This window comes from Taudactylus pleione, unplaced genomic scaffold, assembly GCF_031769625.1.
Source record: "Taudactylus pleione unplaced genomic scaffold, aTauple2 ptg001032l, whole genome shotgun sequence".
Taxonomy (NCBI): domain Eukaryota; kingdom Metazoa; phylum Chordata; class Amphibia; order Anura; family Myobatrachidae; genus Taudactylus; species Taudactylus pleione.
This window is the reverse complement of record NW_028285433.1, coordinates 3,882,945-3,895,643: the sequence shown is the minus strand read 5'-3', so window position 1 is coordinate 3,895,643 and position 12,699 is coordinate 3,882,945.

The window sequence follows — 12,699 nt, the reverse complement described above, 5'->3', positions numbered from 1 at the left end:
AAGATCCTGACATGTTGGATTATGCATCATTTTAGTACCAATGTATATGGAATTATGTACTAGAAATTGAAAGGATAAGTAATCAATAAGTTCCTTGACTTTCAGAGAATTCCTCACATACTATTCATACCATTCAAAATCAGTGCCACACAAGAACACTTTAGCACCCTGGCAGGTGCCACCTCCAATTATGCAAGAAATGGTATGCCACAAACATGCACCTAAAAGGGGGGAAACTCATGACATCAGAACTGGGAGACAACATTACTAGCCACTGTGTCACCATGCTAATCAAGACATTGATAGAAAGTGTATCTCCAAATGACAGAAATATACATAGGGAGAAATTACTGAAAAACATTCATAAATGTAAATTAATCCTTTAATCTCCTGAAATGTATACATTGTTTGTTCCTTTCTCTGAAAAAAATACACTCTAAGTGATTTCTGAAACATACTTTAGCATCAGTTTTAACACATCATCACTGGTATACATGACCCCTACTGAAATAACTTTCTTTAATGTAATCATCAAATAGACTGCTAATTTAATATAAGTATGACTCGTGGTTAAACAGATCTAAATCTGTTCAATCATACATAAAAAGCTAATATACAGGAATATAATAAATCATGTTCAAATTTATAATTGGATACAAAATAACTGCAAGAATTTCAGCTTCTATTTAAGAAATTACCATAATGTAATTAGGTGCCTTCTCAACCTAAAACACAAGCATTTCCAGTGAAAACATTCTTATAATTGTATGTACATGTATTGATTAGTTAAGGTAGCTGTTTCAAAAGGATGGGCTTAACCCACTATTACAACTTGTCAGTGATCAGTGATCAGTGATCATTGTATAGGTAATTTACTATTAAAAAAATCCTTGCAGTAAACTGTAATTAAACAAAGAGAACAGAAAGTCAATGTAGAAAACTATAGGCTGTACATTTAATCTTTTTTATGATTATTTGGGTATAAATATAATCGAACTGCCAATTGATCCTTTCTGAAAAACATTCATCCAGTCATTGAAAAAATTTTAATATTTTATGGAATTAACTAAAATTTTTGGTCAATTAAAAAGATTATCTTGAAATGTAAAAAGTCAAACATGTTTGACCATGTTTGAGCAATTTCAACCAACATTTTTAACTGTGAATATATCAAAAGCAAATCTCAAACATGGAAAGCAAACTTTGAAATTCAACTAAGTAGTGTATGCAATTCAAATAAAAATATATAAAATACTGTTTTGTTTTAATTAAAATATTTTATTCATGTCAAAATTATAAATATTTTAAAATCCAAATTACACTGCAAAATGTGAACGATGAACCTCAAACTTTATCAGTAAATGTTACTAGTGATCCTTGCATACATAAGGCATAAATTAAGCATATGGCAACTATGAGCAGTGAAGCAAATGCAACCACCAATTTTGAACCACAAATTCAAACTGGGAATTATTGATGATGTTCCACAATGTTCATGGATATTGAACTACTGAAATTTGCTAACATTTTCAAGCATTTCAACTTGAGTAATATTAAATGAAGATAAAAGATCAATAGAGTTTTAACATCTTCTACACTTGAGTAGTGCAGGTGCATTCTCTAAGTATACTGATAGTCAAAATAATTTTGCTAAACTCTACAAATGACATGAATTATAAGTGAGGGTCTTAGTACATGTTTTGCCAAAAATGCTTGCTCATCTGCAACGTCAAAGTGAACCTCATTAGATGGATCCCTAACATCCCTAATACTAACACATTATATCAATAATATCTATGACTTACCTATAATAGTGCCCATTATAATATGTAGACAGCAATGTATGAACATGTGCTGAATAAAATCACCTAAGGGTATGTGGGAGTGGTGCTAATACCAAGCAGGAGTCTCAGACTTCAAGTGTACTTTATATACACAAATATAGAGGAAGAGAGAATTGAACTGCACACCATCATTTTAAATTTATTAAGAGGTGTTATTAAGCTGAAACTTACAGTACTATGTAGGAAATAGAAAATGAAGATGATCACTCTAAACTTAGAGTGCGCATCTGCATTTAATTTTTGTGCATGGTATTACAAATATCAGCATGGTAGCACCTCTTATTATGTCTAAAAATAGGATGTATAGTCCATGCCCCACAATACACACTTGAGTAGTGCCAACCAGATGCAATCATTTAAAAAAAATGATATAATGTACAGAACCTGATTGGTTGGCAAACTCCAACCAAAAAGATTAGCAATAGAGTATATGAGATTCCTAATTTGTCAACAACAAGCCTCATAACAAAGAGATTGTTTGCATATATCTTCTATTCCAGGAAAATTTTAAAAGACAAAAATATTATTTAGCAGTTAATAGCTAATAATGTATATGGAAAATGTATACTACTCTGGCAGGGGGCAAACAAAAATATAATGATCATGATTTAATTGTAGCAGAGAAAACAAATGTTATATTTGCTTTGCAAAATTTGTCTGGCCATTAAATGTTATCAGTCCAGATGCAGGCTCCCATTTACACCAAATCCCTTAAAAATCTATTGTAAAGAGTCTAAACTAAGTGAATACTCCCTTAGTGTAAACGCCATGAGTAATTGTAGATCCCTACCCCCAAACAAGCATTGCAGCCGTCATTCTCTGCAATCTTATTTAGCTTACTTGTCTGTATGTCTGAATAGCCACATTGAATAAGCCTCTATTCTTCTCACACAAAAGAAGCATCCATTGAATGCTTTTTCTGTTAAAATGTATCCCTAGATGTGACATGTCTCTAATAGGCAGGCAAGGATAGAAGCAAGGAAATGAAGATAAGCAAGGTATCCAATTTACAGGATTGTTGTCAGTCTTTAATCATAGCATGAAGGAAATACAGCTACAAGAAAGTTTAAATACAACAGACTCCTAACACTTGAAACAAATGAGAAAAAAATATGCTTGTAATACTGTATATAGCTAACAGAAAAAGACAAATACATTTACCAATATACATCCTTTCAAATCAGAATCAGTGCTGATTTCTAGAAATGGAGATGTTGTCCATAGCAACCAATCAGATTCTAGCTATTATATTCTGGAAGGTGCTAGATAAATGTTAAGTGGAATCTGATTGGTTGCTATGGGAACATCTCCATGTCTAAAAACTCTCACTTTAGTAAATATACCCCTAAGAGTAGAAAAATGCTTGAATAGATACAGTAACCCATTAACAAGGAAATATGACCTTTACTGGTCAATATCTTCAAAATGTAACTAGTTAAAATATTGTATAAAAACTAATTTAGTGCTTTTTTAAAATTATACTGTACATCTAAACATTCTTGTCAGTATTTTTACTTTAAGCTGCTATCAATAATGGTTTATGTCCAAATTAAATGAACAATCTTGAAAATGTAGGACTTCATTGCTGTCACTAACTTGCTTCTATCCTAGCCTACTTGACATAATGTGCAATGGAATGAAAATAATATGTTTTAGCCTCATCTATACATTTTTAATAGCTAATAACCAGAGATGCTTTAAGAGAAGAGGGGGCCTGTGTGCAGGCTCCGATCGGGCCCCCTCCTCTCTGTCAGTGCAGTAGACTCTGGCAATGTGCCAGAGTGTACTGCGCATGCACAGGTCTCTGGGAACATGGCATCCGTGGCATGTTTCTGGGACATCTCTACTGCACATGCGCGAATCACAGGAAAATGGCCGCAGTAGCCATTTTCTCAGTGATTTCTGTAGCTCTCTGCAGCCAGCACCAGGCCGACAGAGGTAAGTATATTTTAAATGTGTGCAGGGTGTGCGGTGTGTGGGCGCCTCTGTATGTGTGCACCATACACCTTGCACCCATTGTAAATACGCCCCTGAAAATAACTCATTGGGTGTTGCCTAGCTAAATTTGAACAATAGAGTACATTATCCAAGTGGATCATGGTCCAGTTGTTCCAGAAATGATAAACATTATATTATGATGCAGTCATGCCCAGAATTTGTACACCTTTCATGTATCATTCATGGTTTAAAAAATAAAAAAAATTAAACTATTTAATACCATATAAATTGTTGATAAGACACACACTAGACATGCATGACATGTAGGTAGAGGTAAATCAGTTAATTAATAGAAAACACATGGTTTATTCAAAACTGTAGCAGAATTACTCTAAAAATATTAAAATTATTCCAATACTTTTTAAACTTTCCTCAACATTCCAAGAAATGTACAGTAATAAGATTCTGTGCATATACAAAATAAACATTGTTGCATTATATGGAAGGGAGGTATTCAAGAAGCCGATGGTTGAAATGCCAACCGCCAACTTCCCTACTTGAAAACCTCGGTAAGGGACTACTAATCAAAATCCCGACGCCCGGCATACAGAACGAAGGTAAGCTGGCGTCACGAGGGGACAGCCACAGAGAGGAGGGTTAGGTTTAGGGGCTCCTGGGGGGACTTAAGGTGAGGCACCCCCCAGGAGGGTTAGACTAGGGGAAGGGGGGGTTAGGGGTTAGGCACCCCCGGGAGAGGTTAGGGTTAGCCCCCCCCGGGAGGGTCAGATTTAGGCTGGTGGGAGGGGGGTTAGGTTTAGGCACCCCTGGGGGGAGGTTATGGTTAGGCACCCCTAAGGGAGGGTTAGGGTGGAAGAGGGAAGGGTTAGATAGCTTACTTACCTCCATTGAAATCTGCGCTATTCGGCATGCTTGTGTCAGAATTTCAACCACCGGCCTCACCTCTGTCGGTAAATCATATCACACCCATATGGAATAATAGAGGAGATATCTTAAGTCCATAACTTCCATATAATCATTCAATAACACACTCACCATTATAAAAAAAATTATGGATCAGAAATCACTTTATTGTAAGTTTATTTTTTCAGTGTTGAGCAAACAGATTCCAGTAACTTTGCAAACCAAGTTGCAATGCAAGGGTTGCAAATTCCTTTTTTATTTTACATGCAGGGCAAATACTGGACATTTTTTTTTACGCTGCGATTTACATTTTAATTTTGGATGCACTCCTTTCAAATTGAAATTTATCTGTAAATTCTTGCTTTATTCCCAACTCTGAATCAGCACCAATGTTGCTAGTTTCAGTGGTTACAAATTCATATGGAGGATTTTTTTTCAAATATTGATTATAAAAAGTATTGCGTTGTTCTGTTATGTTTCCCATTAAAAACTGGTCTTTCAATTTGTCAGGAAGTATGCTGTATGTTCAATTATCTAATACACATTTCCTGTCCTTGTGGTTCTGTATGAGAGACTTTGTATATGAAACAACATTTGAATGAACCCCCGGTAACAGACTGGATACAGTCCGCTGACAGCAGAGTGGGAGCGAGTACAGCATCAAGTGGCACATGTTCACCAGCAACAAAGGACAACGCCGCTTTTAGGGTAAGATAGGGACAGCGGGCACCTATCATTCCCACAAAAGGAGTGTAAACATTAATGCTTAAATATCACTGGTACTTTATCATTTTCATTTAATTTTGCACTAGCCACATTTCATTTTTGTTGTTTGATTTTATTTTTAGTTTATCTTCATTTTTATTCAAAGTAACTCATCCTCTTTTCTTCTTTTTTATTTTTTTAAATTATTTACGTACCTCCTTTTTATTGTTCGTTTGGTTTGCAGTTTGATTATTTATTTATTCACTTTTCTGTGGACCAGCAGGTATCAATAGTAATTAGTACATACAAATCCAAAAAAAGCGCTTCTTGCATTAACCACTTTTACACTATTTCCAGTAGTGACAACAGAAGCAGCTATAAATTTCACAGGTGCGCTACTAGATTATCAACAGGACACTTCAATGCCAGGATGTGCATCCCCAAAGAACAACTTATAGATGTAGCCTTCAGCTTCTAATCTTATTGCTAGGCAGAACATCTAGTAGGCGGGGGTTTAGAGACTTTTACCAACTGCTACCAAAGTGCTATAAAATGTAATTGAACAAATACACTGCAGAGAATATCTTAACCCACCTTTTGCCTGTGTGTTTTTATTCTCCCTGACCTGGTTATAAACAACTGATTCCTGACACATATACAGAGCTCTCTTTGGGCCTGGTGAGGTCCAAAGAACCAGATTCCACATGTACACCAACTACTGGGGTTTGCTATATTTTTACATTTGTATGAAACTGTGTAAAAGGGGGCTCTGCCGGGAGTAGCCGCAGCTTTTCCTCATGCCAAGATATGTGCTTCATCTGTAACTTTGTACATGTGTAAATCTAATTACTGTGTGATTAAAGTCACAGCCTAGCAGCATTAGTAAAAACAAAAAGATTACGGTGGACAACTGTGCACAAGAGGCTGCGAAAGGGCAAATGTCAAAGCGAAGATCACCAACCCCCAAGCAAAAACCAAATTAAACACACAAACAGACAAACCCAACTTCTCCGCACTCCAAAAAATGTGTATGTAAGGTGAGTATACTACCACTTCGAATAACTGAGATTCCAGAGCAAAAAGTACCAAACTGAAAGTCAGAGTCCTCAAAGGAACTTGGGAGTATCCAACGTGATGGGTGATGTTGTAGTTCTTTTCATATGGTTTCTTAACAACAATTGGGGATACACAGAAAAAAGAAAGACAACATGGTGTAGTAGATTATGAAAAGTCCTTCATGTAGATAAATAAAACTTAACATCTCCCCCTTAGGTCAAAAGTACAAGACGGACATACCATAGTCACATAACAGTGTCACGGTATCCTCTTTTAAAGGTATCTTTAACCAGGGAATCTAGACACCAATGTACAATTATCAAACAATGGTGCTCACCATCATGCAAATGCGAGATAGGATATCAAAAGGTGGGCGTATCCCAACTCACACTTTAGCATTGATTCACATGTACTGTACATATAGGTTTCTTTCAGGTGTAACAGTCCCGTTCCTCTTTATAACCCAGACATAATTACTCGTATGCCAATAGGGTAGTATAAAATGGAATGGAAACTGGCCATCAGAAATAATCCAACAACTTTATTACTATATAAAAAAACATGTAAAAACTAGATAACCAATGACCAAAGATGGAATATGAGCAATGACCTGAAGTGGATGATGAGTCCAGACTAGTCCACCGCAAGTCACTGATGTCCAAGGTCAGAGATGATGTTTTGCCCTGTTGCCACTAACGTGTTTCAATGGTAAGTCTTTATCAAGGTGTGTATGGCAGAGCAAAGAAACGTTTATTTATACCCCCATAGTCCCCTCCGCCTCATGGTGGGTATAAACCACAATGCATGTCAATCTTAAATTGCTCATATTATTATAACACCAGTCAAAGTATCATCAGTCAGTACTCCATAGGGCCAAATCCCTATATGAACTATATAAAAATCTCATAAGAGTCTGTTATTATGACTCGGAGTTCCATTACATGGAACGCATAAACACCGGAAGTATTAGTAAAACTTCCCTTCAATAGTGTTCCCATGATCACAGCTAACCAACCAGAGCAGAGGACGGTCTGTCTACCTCGTGACGCCTATGGGCATATCACCATCCTGTCAGACCACAGACGGAGTGGGATCGGCAGATCCCCATGACCCCGTTCAGCCATTTAGGGCGGTAGGTGGTCCGTCCCTCTCAGGACGTGGATGGAGCCTCCATCTGTGATGACATTGGTCTGCCATGTGATAAAGGGAGTCACGTGGATAGACCTCCATCCCATGTGACCATGTGGAACAATGGTGGTGCGTTCCAAACTCCAGGAAGTAAACAAATACAGGTGGAAATTGTAAACAAATGGAATAATACCCATTTTTATTTGTTTGCATCCTGGAGTTTGGAATGCACCACCATTAATACCCATGGTCACATGGGATGCAGGTTTGTCCACGTGACTCCCTTTATCACATGGCAGACCAATGTCATCACAGACAGAGGCTCCATCCACGTCCTGAGAGGGACAGACCACCTATCACCCTAATTGCTGAATGGGGTCATAGTGATCTGCCGATCCCACACCGGCTGTGGTCAGACGGGATGGTGAAACGCCCATAGGTTTCCCCCGGCAGACATGAGTGGACTGGGATCAGGTGACACATCGGTTTGACTCCAGTCATGAGGTAGACAGACTGCCCTCCGCTTAGGTTGGTTAGTTGTGATTATGGGGATGCTGTTGAAGGGAAGTTTCACTAATACTTCCAGTGTCTATGCGTTCTATGTAATTGAACGTAGAGTCATAATAATGGACTTTTATGAGATTTTTATATCATTCATATAGGGATTTAGCCCTAAGGAGTTATGACTGATGATACTTTGACTGGCGTTATAATAATATCAGTAATTTAAGATTGACATGCATTGTGGTTTACACCCACCCACCATGAGGAGGAGGAGACTATGGGGGTATAAATAAGCATTTATTTGCCCTGCCATACACAACTTGATAAAGACTTACTGTCAAAACGCGTTGGTGGCAACAGGGCAAAACATCATCTCTGACCTTGGACATCAGTGACTTGCGGTGGATTAGTCCGGACCCATCATCCACTTCAGGTCATTGCTCATATTCCATCTTTGTCCATTGTTCATTGGTTATCTAGTTTTTACATGTTTTTTTATATGGTAATAAAGTTGTTGGATTATTTCTGATGCCCAGTTTCCATTCTATTTTATACTACCCTATTGGCATATGAGTAATTACGTCTGGGTTATAAAGAGGAACGGGACTGTTACACCTGAAAGAAACCTTTATGTACATGTGAATCAATGCTAAAGTGTGAGTTGGGGTATGCCCACCTTTTGATATCCTACCTCACATTTGCATGATGGTGAGCACCATTGTTTAATAAGTGCACATTGGTGACCAGATTCCCTGGTTAAAGATACCTTTACAAGAGAATACCGTGACACTATTCTGTGAGTACTGTATGTCCGTCTTGTACTTTTGGCCTAAGGGGGAGAAGTTAAGTTCTATTTACATGAAGGACTTGTCATGATCTACTACACCATGTTGTCTTTCTTTTTTCTGTGTCTTACCAATTGTTGTCAAGAAACCATGTGAAAAAAACTGCAACATCACCCATCACGTTGTATACTCCCAAGTTCCTTTGAGGACTCTGACTTTCACTTTTCTACTTTTTGCTCTGGAATCTCAGTTATTCGAAGTGGTAGTATACTCACTTTACATACACATTTTTTGGAGTGCGCAGAAGTTGGGTTTGTCTGTTTGTGTGTTTAACTGTAGCAGCATTAGTACACTGCAAGTAGCTTTTCACTGCATTTGCAATGCGACTAAGACACAAAACTTAAATAAAAATATTGTATGCTACTTGTCTCCTCCCAGTCAAGCCAGGCATCTTGCGCTGTATGGTGTAAAGAGACTCAGTGTATGGGGGTCACATCTGTAACTCTGGGGTGCAAATACTAATGCAATCACTATTTTTCAGTTTATTATTTCAATTTAATTTTGGCAAATGGCTAGATACTTTTTTAGCACATTATAAAGTACTGTATTAGTTAGTGGGCATACATTTAAATTATATTCAAAATGGTTCCATTTTATAACACAGCAACATTTTTGAAATCCTAAGGTGGTTGAATACATTTTATAAGCACTGTATTACTGTTAACCAGACATTGCCTCACGCCCTCTATTATTATCTGACCCTCGCTGCTTTCTAGTGCACCAGACCCAAGAAATGGCTTTCACCACGATTCTGTCTAATCTCTTGCCTGATCCTTTCAGTATTCAGTTTTTATGAACCATACCAGGAAATAGACATGATTACAATATTACCTTAGCCCTTGTCAGCCTAATCATTCAGCAATTATATTGAATCCACTAATGTTCTGACTGCAAACTTATCTTCTCTATTTGCACCTGTTGGGAAGATGAATTTCCTTATTGAGCATGCGCAGTGCTGGGGCAGTGCAATGTTGTGCCCTATGCAGTCCTTGTACCCTGATCATGTGATGTCATGCCACAAATGAAAGTACAGCATGGCCCAGAGCATACTGAGGAGACTCCAGGCAGGTCTGCAGCAGTGCCACTGGCTGCAAGGTGACATTTCAGGCACCCTGTAAGCCAAAATGAGGTTCTGTGGGGCAGCAATGGTGCCGCCTCCAGGCCCTGTGCACTGAGAGAGAGCACCACTTGCACACTCCTAGTTAAGGCCCTGAGCATACACCAGAGTTCCTATAAACCCATAACATTAAAAATGCTCCTATAAGCCTTGTTGCTTACCCTCCGATGCTATATGCCCTAAAGCTCCTGCTCACCCATAATACTGGTTGCTTATTCCCATTCTACATATTTCCAATAGCTCTTACTACAGTACTAGGGTACTTCTTGAACACTCTTGGTATAAATCCTAACCCTCTATCATAAAATCATCATAGTTTCTTTTAAATCCTTACTTAGCAATTAAAAATAGTTGATTTATTTTAACATTTAAGACTAACTCAACATCAAGAGCTACAGTAGTGTTATAGTTATATCAGTGATATTTGTACTTTATGACTCTCTTTTTCCAGTGTCTTTTTATCTGTATTACTTTGTGGGGCTGATGCAAAGTTGCACACTATTGTAGTCACAACTGCGACTTTTGGCAGAGTCGCAGCTGCGATATTACAGAAATGCTAGTTTCATCCTTCTCCTTGTGTTCTAGTGTGCACCAGACTGTTCAAGCCCTGAGACACCACTTTCAATGCCTGTGGATGGCTCAATTTCACCTGTGGTTCTGGACATTTGACCATCAATGCACCATCACCTATGGCAGGTGCAGTGTCTTTCTTCTAAAATTTGTCCGAACATGGCCTCTTTCGCTGTGGCTCTGTGCCTGGGAAGCAGCAGTTTTCACTGACATGTCCATCTCACTTCCATAACGCACCCATGAGACTGCTTTATTGCGTACACTTCAGGCCACCTTCCAGGAATGCCCATGGTTGTGCTTCACCAATCCTAATGCCAGCACTCCCATTCACAACAGTGTAACCCCAGTGGAACACATGCTTCACTGAGGTTTTCAGAATTATTTGCACATTCACAGCAGCAAATTATCGCTCAATTGTACTAACATCAGCATTGCATTGACCTCTGAATCAGGTGCTGCCAGTTTTTTGTTTCCTGATTAAATATATATATATATATATATATATATATTGTATACAGTATACAGTATATATAATATATATATATTTTTTTTTTTAATTATTATTATTTATTTATTTTTTTATTTTAAAAGGTTGATTGCTCCTTTACGATAAAGGGGCATTACTAGGCAAATGATCAGGTGACAGAACATGGGCAGCTGATGTCTGTTTTCATCATTAACATATAATAAACCCTTACTTGCTTACCTCTACTAATTTCAAATTAGGGAAAGACTTAAGTATACAATATAAGTTTTAAAACAGTGCATCAAACCAGTTTCTCGTCACTTGCATGTGGAAAACAAACCATAAGTCACACAAAACTGAGCAGTATTTAAGGTGAAAACCTGAAAAATTAATTGATTGATGTGGTACAAAAGCATTTGGAATTTGAAGTTACACTGAGAATTTATCACAGTGTGTATCAGAATTGTATACTTCTCCCCATACATACAGTAGGTGCAATTAGATAATTTGATTTTAGTGGTGTTTCCCGAGAGCTGAGAATATGTATGCACTTTGAAGTGTACATTGAAAGTGCTTCTTAAATTACCTGTATAGTGTTTCTACAGTACCAGGTGCCAGAGTGGCTTTTACAGTGGTCACAGCAACTCAATCCCCTGTTGTTTCTATTTCATTTTAAAAGGTCAGTAGTGGCATATTTGTGCTAGTGGGAAAAGCTCCCAACAATTGTTAAAAATTGAGAAAATAAGATATAATACTACAGCCTACTGGTAAGGAAAGGAGTTTGAATTGATACCTGTACCAAGGTGACCAAATAAAGTGATATTTATGAACTGCTTGTCTGCTTTCATACATAAAACTTTTGTGACCAACAGCAGAATTGACAATGGCTACATTGTCTGGAGAATCCAGTATCCTCCTGTAGAAAACAGTAAACCTTGTCAGTGAAGTTAAATTAAAACATGTTTAAACCTTGGTTTGTTAATTATCTCCCTCAGTGTAACACTAAATAGACAGACCTTTTGATATAGAGGGGGGACAGCAACCCTGGTTAAATGAAAGGGTTAAACTTCTGATAAATGTAAGTATTCTTTACACCGTCTGTTTCTTGTAAAGAAAATATGATTTATTTAGAGACATCTCCACTTCTCTGCGCAGAGTGACGTGGAATAATTACAATGAGAGGTCAGAGTTCAGCCTACAGAGCAGAATTGCAAAACATTATACACATAATTACAGAATCATTTACAGATGAGTTTCACAAATATATTTCAAATGCAGTTATTTGACTGGATGATGTATAGTAAAGGGAGTAAAAATGTATAGTCCAGGGGGAGGTTAAAAGTATATGTGAGCAATATCAGATGATGTTCAGATGATCTATTACTTTTATTTCATCTTTGTGACATTAAAATGACTTTGTCAGAGTGACATCCAGCAGATAACATGGCAATTTGTTGTTTACTAAGACAAGTAAGAACTGAGGCATGGTGTATATATCGTCCCAGTCTGTGAGGCGCCACCAAAGAAATAGTTCATGAATTATTTTTCAAATCCACACTTTCCCTTCTCATATTTTATTTATTGTGGTGAAATCATTACCATCCC